The 12,059-nt window shown below is 42.2% G+C and overlaps 1 protein-coding gene across 1 annotated transcript in view; it reads right to left on the reverse strand.

Moving 5' to 3' along the window:
- Window positions 1-12,059, reverse strand: part of ZFAT (zinc finger and AT-hook domain containing) — a 466,784-nt gene that overhangs the window by 147,557 nt on the left and 307,168 nt on the right. The gene's annotated exons all lie outside the window — the stretch shown is intronic.

Below are 12,059 nucleotides of genomic sequence, written 5' to 3' on the forward strand. Positions count from 1 at the left end.
CATATCCTAGTAGTCCTGAGTAGGATTTGTTCGTTTTTCTGACTAGCTCAGTTTTGCTTATGCTTCATGCAAAGTTTTGGGGATAGCACCACCAAATGTCAAATGCCAGGGGTCAAATATTCTGGGCTTCATACACAAGAAGACTTAGAAAACATGAGAGCAACTACCCTGACTGTAAGCTGCACATTAATAAAATGTGTTTAGTTCCAGCTCAAGCTTTGGTCCCGATTTCTGAAACGCTAAACTGGAAAGCCAAACTGATTTCACGATGCATGTAATCAGCAGTCAGAAGTGGGCAGGCTGTGAGTTTTGAAAATGCTTGTGGTCCTGGGAGAGACTGGTCACAGTGCTCAGCAACTGCTGGACAGGTCCCTGCTGCTCAGGTTATCTGAGAAAGGCAGGGTGGCAGATGCAGAGGAAGGGGAACAAACAGGAGGGATGGCTGCTAGGGAAGGGGCAGGACCCAGCATGGCATTTCTTATATTCTTAGGACCTGTTCCACCCCACTAATGAGCTTATAAACTTCTTTCATATCCCCCTTCTCAGCCATTTCTTCTCTAAGACGACTTGCTCTAGCTTGTTTGGCCTTTGGTCAACAGGGAGCCTTACAATCTCTGTGCCATTTTGAGCAGCACCATAACTTTTTTGAGATGGGGGTGACCAGAACTGCACAGGATATTCACGGTACGGCCACACCGTGGATCAATAAAGACATTACAGTATTCTCAGTTTTATTCTCTATTCTTTTCTGATCACACACTGAGTCAAGGATCTCAATGGATTATCAACAGTGACTCCAAGATCCTTTTCCTGGGCGGTGACTCCTAAGATGGAATCCAGCATGGAGTACATTAGGAGTTTTTTCCTATGTGCGCATCACTCTTCATTCATCCATAATAAATTTCATCTTCCACTTAGATGCCCAGTTGTCCAGACTGGCAAGGTCCTTCTGCAGTTTCTCACAGTACACTCCCAGTTTAACAACTCTGAATGATTTTATATCATCTGCAAATTTGACTCTCTCACTCGTAGCTTCCTTTTCCAGATCATTTATTTTAGAGTTATACAGCACTGGTCCCAGGACCTGGGGTACTCCGCTATTCACCTCTCTCCACTGGGAAAAATGACCAATTAGTCCTAATCTTTGCTTCCTATTTTCCTTTTTAACCAGTTACTGGCACACGCTCCCATAGGCCAGCTAACATGAATTTTCAGTGCTAAAGTTTTCATTTAAATCTGGTCATGGCCCCAGACCCAGCAGTCATTCCTGCTACCAACTCCTGCCAACTAATTTTGTAGAACACCCTAGACTTGGCAAGCACCCAGCCCACAATACCAGCGACCTGATCCTGAACAGAATCCATGCTTTGCCAGGAAAATTAAGTATGTTTACTTTCTGCCTGCTCTGGGGTTGAGACCAGGGATGCGGGATTCTACTAAAGATGAAGATACTGAGGTGGGCTTTATTTATTTATTTTTTTTAAAGAATGATTCTTACTACTATTGAATATTTCTATTGCACTACTAGGCATACCCAACACTGCAGAGACATAAAATAGAGACACGGTACATTTTCCCTGGAGCTTAAAATTTAGTTAACATATATATAAACAAACGGAGGATACCTTTCAAACAACTGGACACAGCAGCATGTACGTGCGTATATAGCTGCACACAGATTTACGATAGTAAGAACATAACCTGGCCATATCATAAAATGTGTATATCTTTACCCCACAACATATGTGCGTATGTATGCTTATGTGAGAATACGTTCAATGCATCGAAAGCGCTTACTTTTCCTATTTAAAAAATATACGCGCATACATTTTATGCATGAAAATAAAAGTAGAACTTACTCATGTAAATTGGGATTTATGCATGAAAGACAGTATAACATGTGCACGTAGTTGAAATTACCAATTTTACCAATTCCTCCACCACTTTGCCCAGATCAGAAACCCTTCTGGTTCTTTAGGCTGAACTTTTTACAATTCATCGAGACCTCCCACTCAATATAGTGCACAATAAATGCGTTTAATATCACTGTATGCAAGATAATAGGCAGGTGTAAAATTACACAAGTACTATAAGTTGGCAAATCTGCATCTGTATCTTTTAAAATAGTACCTTACACACACATGTTGGCCCTACCCAGAACGCCTCTAGACCACCCCCTTTGTTACACTTGTATATGTGCATGCAAAAGCAAAAATATGCATGTTTTAACTTGTAACTGTTGAAAATCCACCCCATAATTTTTAGAAATCACTTTTATATATATTACAGTACAAAAATGTTTAACATGAGAGGGTCATGATTAGAAAGAGTCTGAATTTAAAAGCAATCTCAAATATTATTGTTGTTTTTATGATGTTTTTGTTATGTAACTGTTGTGATGTTCTCTTCAAATGACGGTATACAAAACTTTTTAAATGAATAAAAAATGTAAATAAAAAAGCTGGTTCTTTAAGTGGGTCTTGAAAACAGCCAGATGCACCACTTCAGGAAAGCCGATCCAGTCACATGCAACGGCAAGAGAAAGTGTAAGTCTTGAGTTAGCAACGAAGAGAAGGAGCAGCTTGCCAGCTGAACGGAAGTCACAAAGAAGGATATACAAGGAGAAAAGAGGAGAGATAATATGGGGCTGCAGAGTGCATGCACTTGTAAGCGAGAAGTAGTTTGAACTAAATGCAGAAGCACATAGGGATTCGACGTAGAGTAGTGAAAAGAAAAGGAAATGGTCAGAGTGATGCTGAAGGAAGAGAAATTGGGCAGCTGAATTTTGAATAAACTGAGACTAAGAAAGACGGTATAGCAGCAGACCTGTAAGGACGTGAGTGCAGCAGTCCGAGTCGGAGGTGGCAAGAAAGTGGATGCGGGCTCTGATAGTGTGTTCAGAAAGGACATGGAAAATTTGGGGCCCAAAAACATCATCCACCAAGACTGAAGAAAGTGGAAGAAGGAAACTGAGCTTGTATTCCCTCCCAAAAAGGTCGGTTTTGGTCATATTAACTTTAAGCTGATGGTTGGACATCCTCTTCGCACCCCCCCCCCTGATGACATCTGAAAATTTGGGATGGACTGGATGCAAAGCCAAAAAGTTATTAGGTGACATAATGCATATATCCCCACCAAAAGTATTCCCCCCTCATGTTCCCTGCAGACTCCCTGACATGTCCAGAACATTTGGTACTGCTTGGATGCAAAAATCAAAAAATTAGCAGGTGGCATAACTGCACTCAATGATTCATGAAGCACGCAGACACGTGGCTCGACATCGCCCTGAAAATTTAGTGTGCATAGGATGGTGGTCGCCCCACTATGGAGGAAACAGATTCCCAGGTCACCTTTGATTTTGCTCTCAAGATTCTGAATTTATTTTTATGATTTATTATTCTACCTTTCATTTTATTACTAGCATGTGAACTTTACTACCTTCAGTTAAAATGTGGGAAAAAAGTATAGAAAGCTAAAATAAATACGCAAGCACGGAGGATCCCAAGTTGTAAAAAAGGGAGGAGAAAACCAAAGATCAAGTGGAATCTACGGCATTCTACCAGAAATCAAATTGGGCAGATTACACAGGCCTTAAGATGCTTATTTACTGTCCCCCACCCCCCAGCGCTGCTACTGCTGCTTATGTGGTAGGGGCCTGCCACTACAGTTGTGGTCTTTTTAAAGCTACCTAGTCCTGGAGTGAGACCTGCCACTACCATGCTAGTCTCCTTGTTGCAATCACTGTGGTGTCATGGGGAGGGGAGAAGCCTGCTGCTACCACATTTGAGTTTTTCAGACAGTTTTATTCCTTGACGAGGAAGCCAGCTTACCCCATGGAGGGTCCACTGAGGCAGCCAGTGCTACCTTTTGTGCTCGCAGGTAAGGGTTTGCCTGAGGCCTGGGCCTACCACCCATGTAAGAACCTGACTGGTTCTTCTTTTAGCTGTGGCTATTGTCGGGCCAGGGTGCCCCCGAGACCCTCACAGAGCTGGGCAGAGCGCGAAGGTAGGCCCTGCTGCTGATACAGTGGCTGCTGCTGGCTTACTACCTGAAAATGCTGACTGCATTTCATTCATGACAAACGTGAGCAGGGGTCTAGGATTTTCAAAAAGGTGGAACATCTTCATCCCTCCACTCCAACTCCCCCCCCCCCCCACACACACACTAATCTTCACATTCCAAGTTATTGTTCTCTCTCTTCCTTTCCACAGTTTTCTTTTTAATTACTGCCTCCTATTTCTCTCTATCACCCCCTCCCCCCTCCCAGGGCTCATTCATTTTCCCCAGATCTTCCTCTGGTACCTCTTCAACTACCAGGGAGGAGAGGGGGTGGAGGAATGTTGGCCTTCTAAACATAATAATGTCTGTATAGCTTTTACCCGGAGAATGGTTTGTATTCTGAAGATGCATTAGTGGCTACCCTAACTCCACCCATACCAGGCTCGAGCCTGTATTACGTTTGTGTTCCTGTCCCCTCAGGCTGTGATCTCAGTGGCGGAATGCAGCAGAGCCTACTTACACATGGGTTTACGTCTCAGTGTTCCCCAAAACAAGAGGTGTTTCAGTTCCTCCTTGCTGCACGGCTGCAGCCCTGGGGAGCTCCGTCCCAATAATAGTGATTGCTCCATAGAAAATGGGTTCATATGCAGCAATGATAGGGACAAGCACTGGAAGTAAGGGCAAATACATGCAGACTACTTAAAAACATTGGACAACAGGAACCAAAGTAGCTTTTTTGTTATACTGGACTCATTATTTGCATGCTATAATTGACTGACTGGTAATTTTGCTTCTTTATAATAGTGATGGGTAAGTAAGGGCCCCTCTTTCCTCTCTGGCTGGCCCATGCACTTTTCACCGTGGTGTTCCCCCCTCCCCCGCCCAGAACAGGTTTCCCCACTCGGTGCAGGGACCTCTCAGAGTCCCACCTACAGACGTTTGGGCTCTCCCACTGCTGGTTTACACAGAATACATCTAATCTGACATTAAACATGAAAGAACAATGCAGCAACTTTACTAATCACACTCAACTGTTTCTCAAGCTCCTCTTGGAGTTTTGCATTTTCCACATCCCCCCCAGCAAGCTCCCACAGGCTGGGAGCTAGATGGCAGGCAATAAGAACCCGAAGCCTTACTCTGTGTGCCCACACCATTAGCAGCAGCAGAAAGCAGGGGAGAGGTGAAGCAGAACATTAGCCATGGCTGCTAAGTCATGCTTCAGGCCAGATTTAAATAGAACAAAAGTGAGGCAGAAAGTAAATATGCCATTTATACAAGGAATCGGGCTTCTGACTATTGTCTGGGCACCCTCAGTGGAACATCCTCACCCCCCCCCCCCCCAAAAAAAAAAAAAAAAAAATTGTGATACAGTCTCATTTTGGTTCAGGTTTATTGAGTTGACACCAGGTCTGAAGATGCCCTTCAGTTCTTCAGTTAGTTGAATTGGCTTTTGCAGTTCTGTGCAAATGTTTCTTACAGAGTGTGCCATCCATTACCAGTGGATTCAAAGTACAGTTGTGTGCAACATTTTAGGCAGTCCTGATCAAATTATGTTGTATGTTTCAATGAATCTTTCGGTGAACAGAAATTGGCACAACTTCAACATGGTACAGTTAAACACCAACTGGTCTGTTTTTTGTTTTTTTTTTACATTTCTTTCTGACTTGAACATGTCCACCTATTTTTCATGTTGCTTTTGACTGGCCAGATTGGCCCTATGCTTTCACTATTATGCCAATAATTATGAATGGTGTAGCTCCTATGGGTCCATTTGCAAACTCACTGAATCTTTTAATACAATCTCAGCTAGGCCCTTTTCTCCTCTTGAAGCCTTTTTGAGAGGGGCCGTCCATTAGAGGTTGTATGCGTACGTTTTCCATGCCTTGGTCCATCACAAATATATTTCAGCTATATTTGCTTTTTCGCAATTACACTGGTATATGCTTCTGAAGCAGCCATTGCGCATGCCAAAACACCGGCTGTGTTGGGTGTCATGTTTTCATGTTGGTGAATTTCTATCACTATTTACCCATTGTGGTGCATCTATTGAACCCACACAGCTGTATTAAGCGTTTTCAACAGAAGTTAAGTATCCATCTTTTGTCCATGGCATATCTATGAAATTGGCTCATGTTGCACTTTTAAAGGAGAATATTTCATATTCATTACAAAAACAGCCAAGTTTGCATACCATAAACAGGGTTCTCTATAGACAGCAGGATGAATTAGACATGACATGCGGGATGATATCATTCAACGGCACCAAATGGACCAATCAGTCTAGCTCAGTAAGTTTTTATTACTAAGAATGCAAGGGAATTCCTGTGCACACTGCCTAGGGAACCCCTCAGTCTTTTTTTGTCTGAATTTGCACATGGATGTGTATCCTCTATTTTTCAAAATCTTTTACTTTTGCAGTCTTTTCACTTCTAACTCACTTTTCGAGTTGCCTTGTTGCCTCAGCAGCCCCCCAACAGAACTTTTAAGTGCTATATATAAATTATTTTTATCTATCACCAGAAGATCAAACTGACCTGATCAATAAGTTGGGTTCACTAGGATCTAAGCAAGCTAAATAGCTCCTTGCATCGTTTGTGGATTACTATTAAAGAAGCCACACAAAAAGACCATATATATCCTCTATTAGGGTCCTCTTCAAAGAAAAAAGACCTTGCTACATGGCATAATTACTATCCAAAGCACTATAAAAATGTTAAGGAATATTCATGGGAGGATCATTTTATGGGGAATCCTGCTGAACAAATGATACTATTTGCCGACTAGCACGCTAAATATGGCCATCTTGTTAAATTACTAGTCAGACCCGGAGAAGACGGAGGCCAAAGAAAGAAAAGAAAGCAAAAGGTCAAACAAACAAGGAATAGTATATATGGCTTATGCTGATTATTGGCTGCAATTTAATGTAAAGACTTACCGCAGCACGTGGATGGCAAACCCTGGACATCAACCCTCCACAAGCCTATGGACACTGCAGTGCTGTGCCACTGACAGATAATCGTGGATACAATAAAACTCTGAAGATAGCCTTTGGCTGAGTGCCATTTTCCACAGATTACTTACAGCTGCTTAACAACCACCTTAAGTAGTTTCTGTACTATTTCTCAAACGAGCTAGCATACATAAAATGGAGCAGCATAAGCAAATATAAAGTAATGGGCTTCACTGGGGAATTATTTATTAATCCTCCAAGAATTATTTTCTTCTCCATTAGAGAATGCTTACTGTTTCTGTACATTACTGTAAATGGATAATATTGCTTTTCTATCAGTGTAATAAATGAATTTCTCCAGAGAGCAAAATGGAGAGTCAGACAAAGGTAAAACTATTTCTGCTTCAAGTGAGGACAAGGATATCATCCATTTTGAGAAACAATGAAATGAAATAGCTACGCAACATTATTCTTAATAAGAACTCATTTAGCCCAAGCTCTTTCTATATGACTTTTACATTTAAATTACTTTAACAATGCAGCACATTAATTAAAGTTTCAACCTTTGTCACTGTAACTTTAATTAAGGAACAACAAATGGAAATATGCAATCAAGAGGCTAATATAGAAATGTGCACCAGTTAATTGATATCAAAGCTGACAAAAATTAATTTAGATTCAATTCATTAAATACTTGGGTTACAGAATGCCATGTCTTATCTCTTTGTGACACTTGGATTGCATTTCGAGCAAAATGCTAATGAAACTGAAAGTCGCCTAAGGTGAACTTTTTCTAGCGTTATTGGCAGATTGGAATAAGGGGCTTAGAACAAAATCTAAATAGTAAACTGCCTTTGGAATGTGGTTTCTGATGTCTACAACCCATAAACTGCAGTGCAGACTGCTAAAGCCATTACCGATTTCAACAGATGCTCTCTAGGCACCCATAAGAAATTTTATTGCTTTACATTAAAAGGTCCAACGTTTTGGGGAGTGTGGTCCACTTTTCAACCTCCAAAAATATTACGCATGAGGGGGTGCATCTAATTTTTACATGCAGTTAATGCCATATAGAAAACAGATTAATGGAACAACACAGGAAGGTTTTGGAGTGAGTTTCTGGAAGCCAGTTTTGGGTTCTTAGGTAGAAAGTTGAAAACCAGAACCCCCAGGGTAGCATTCTCTGAAATGCTCCATGTTCCGCATGCAAGATACCAGAGGCAGGCAGAGCTTTTCCCCCTCACTTTCAGGCCCTGCAAGACTGCCAGAAATGCTCCTCAGGGTCATCACCCTGCCTGCTGTCGCCTCTGATCGTGTGGAGTAGTGGCTGCTGAAGATTCGAGCCCTCCTCCTCCTCTCTGGACAGCCTCAGATCTTGTGGCTGTCACCACTTCTTGTGGTGGCAGTCCACTGCACCGTATTCCACCTCCTCTCCATGCCTATTTGGGGCTTCTTCCTCTCCTAGGCATGGGATCCGGCAGTAGGAGCCTGAGAGCAGAGCTCCTCAGAAGTGAGAGATCAGCATTCTCTATTTTGCAGCAACTTTACTTTGTTTGCCTTCTTTCTTGTGGACCCCAGGTTGGGAACCACTGCTTTACGTGAAACTGCCGACAGATCGCCACAGATACGATCAAAGTGTGAATGCAAAATAAGAGCATCTGTATCTCGAGGCATTCTGGCTGGCTGGACCCCCACTTTCATATTTTGCTCTAAGTGAAGACTTTAAAAAAAAAAAAAAAAAAAAGCAGACTTAAATAGTAAGGGCTCTTTCAGGGGTTGGAAAACTGTGGCACCCGTGGCAATCACCAGCAATCCCAGCCTCTTTCCAGCCAGACTTTTCCCTAAGACCCACGCCTTTGGCCAATTTCCTGAACTCCTGACAGACTGTGTTATACACAAACTGATTTTCCTATGCTGGATCTTAATGCTAAATTAATTGCAAATTCTGTTCTAATGCCTCTGTTCATTTAAATTTATTGTAACCCACCTTGAGACCAACTTTGGCAAAAGGCAGAATATTAAATCTTCATAAATAAATTATAACGGGCCTACATCAAAAAGTTATCCCTCTTCACACACCCCCCCCCCCCTCGTATGGACCCAGGGAAGGCACCTGGACACACCACTTAAGCTCTAAACCCCTACCATATCCCCACTCACCAAACTTCAGACAATTGCTTCCACAACACCAAGTCCATTAAAACCATCTTGGGAAAAGGGAAGCAAATTCAGAACTTCCAGGGAAACCTAAGATGCCACTGTCGTTGGGGTCACCCACCTACTTTTCCCAGAATGGTCCCCAATATAACCTTCCCCCTTTTAATTACCAATCATACTATCAAAGTTCTCTTTCTGAACCCCAAGTTGATAACAAAATCCCCATTATCCTTGACCTGTTATCTGAAGAATTTTCAGACAACTTATTCCTCACGGGAGTGCGTGTATGCTGGTAACCACCCTCTTTCACAACACCCTGAGATTCACAAGTTCCACTATCGCACAAATACCTGGCTGTGAATGCTTCCTAGCAACTTCTGACCAAAAATAAACTTGCCTTCCTGCTGATCTACTGTTCATCCACTGAGACAACCAATGACTTATCCAATCTCCTCATATTAATCTCTGCCACTTGACTTGACTTTACTTCCTTAATTGTCCTCGATGGTCTCAACCTTCATGCAAATGCTTCCGCCTGCGAAATGGTGAGAGATTTCATTGATGGCATGGCCACCCTTGGATGTATCCAGTGTATAAATAAGCCCAAACATCAAGCTGCACACACCCCTGACCTCATCTTTCTACCCTGAAACTCCCTCCCATCGATAGCAATTCCCATATTTCATCACTATCACGGTGCGACCACTATCTAGGGCTGCTGATCCTTGATCACCTACTGGAGCACCGCTATCTGCTTCCACATGCCATAAAAACCCACATTATCACGTTGCCATCGGAGCATGGTAGCAACTCAGGGAGTATAGAGAAGAGAAGATTTTTCTAGTGGCTGAAGAGGATTGGTAAACATTGCTTGCTAGGGAATATTGAGACTTAATAGCTTGGGGCGAGGTGAAGCTGTGGGTAAAATAATTTTTAGTGATTAACAGCTAGGAAAGGTAGGTAATTTATTTTAGTATGTGTAGGTGGCCTTGATTTAAAAGAGACTAGGAAAGGTAGGTACTTTCTTTTAGTGTCTTCTTTTCCCTCCCACCCACCCCTAAGCTCATTCTTTGATTTATAAACTTATACCATGTAAGAGGACAAGAGACATTTTTGCATCAAATGTCAATCGAGGGAGTGGCCTAGCCCTTATTTACATTAATTGTCCATTTGCCGGTCATTGCCAAATTAACAGTAAATCCACCACATAAATTTAAAGAATTCAAATTTACACATCCCATCTCCCATAACAATCTAAATTAAATTAAGAACTTAACAATGTTAAGATGTGGAGAGCAATCCAGCAGTGAGATGGGGGCTTTTCAGTCTTTTGTGCCAAGTGCCACAGGTATGATTATCTACCAGTTGGTGAAAGGTTATATGTGTGCGCCTGGTTCAGAGATGTCCTGATCTCTGGAGGCTAGCATGGCAGACCTGGAGTTGGCTGAGGCAGACAGAGCGCTATATAGAGGAGACCTTCAGGGACAGAGTAGCCAAGCCTCAATTCCACTTCAGCAGCCCCTGTGCTGCTTTGGAGCAGCAAGGTCACCTGGTCAGAGGGCATCACCAGAGAGTAGCAGGAAGTGCTTATGTAGCAAAGACCTGCTCTCCAGGTGATGCATTATCCTCTCACACCAATGATGAGTCTCCAAGGGTTACTTCCTAGGAGCGAAAGGCTAGGTCAGCCATCAGTTCATGATTTGATTATTAGGAATGTACTTAGCTGGGTGGCTGGTGGACATAACTCGCATGCTCTGGTGTGAAGGTGGCAGACCTCCTGCGTCACCTAGATAGGGTATTAGACAGTGCTGGGGAAGAGCTAGCTGACATGGCACATGTAGGCACCAATGACACAGGAAGGTTTTGGAGGGAGATTCTGGAAGCCAATTTTGGGTTCTTAGGTAGAAAGTTGAAAACCAGGACCCCCAGGGTAGCATTCTCTGAAATGCTCCATGTTCCACATGCAAGATACCAGAGGCAGGCAGAGCTCCAGAGTCTCAATGCATGGATGAGATGACGGTGCAGGGAAGAGGACTTTAGTTTTGTTAGGAACTGGACAACTTTTTGGGGAAAGTGGAGCCTATTCCAAAAGTATGTGCTTTACCTTAACCAGGTTAGAACCAAGCTCCTGGCACTAATCTTCCAAATGGAGACAGAGCAATTTTTCGACTGAAACACAGGGGAAAGCAGACAGTCACTCAGCAGTGCATGGTTCAGAGGAAACTAAAATAAAAGAATTAGGGCATCCTGATAGAGAGGTTCAATGAAAGCAAAAGTAGCCCATGTTTGTTAAAGATTCCAAATTACTCCCATCAATTGATAAGCAGGTTGTTACTAAAAGCAGAAAATATATCTTGAAATGTCTGTATGCTAATACCAGGAGTCTCAAAAGTAAGAGGAGAGTTAGAAAGTATAACACTGAATGAAGAGGTAGACATACATGGCATCCTTAAACAAGGAAGTTAAGAGATGGTCTCAAATTGCTGCCAGACATAAGCAAGATTTCCAGAGCGTATTATGATAAGTGAGACCAAGGAGGTCCATTTTTTTTATAAGCAATATAGAAAATTTAAAAACTAATTGTGCCTGAGACCAGCAAAAGTTAAAGTTTGGTATTTTTGATATGAAGGTCTCACAAAAAACTTTATAGACTATTTGTTATCCTAATAGTGATAGATTGTAATATTGTAATTTGAGAATTCTACTAGAAAAAGCCATTTTGGATGATTTGTCTACAAACATTTTTTCTCTAAATATGAATCATTACGTATGTTTTAAACTGTTATCTTTTTAGAACTGGTGTTGCAAGAAGCAGAGTATAATTTTTTAACATAAAAACAAATCCAGCACATGAGAGCCCTATACTTGAAGTAGGTGGGGATGGGGGTGGGGAATGGACATGAAGGGAGGGGCTGGAACAGGGAACAGAGAAGCTTCTCTACCATTCACTGCT

This window comes from Rhinatrema bivittatum, chromosome 2 (assembly GCF_901001135.1).
Source record: "Rhinatrema bivittatum chromosome 2, aRhiBiv1.1, whole genome shotgun sequence".
Classification (NCBI taxonomy): Eukaryota; Metazoa; Chordata; class Amphibia; order Gymnophiona; family Rhinatrematidae; genus Rhinatrema; species Rhinatrema bivittatum.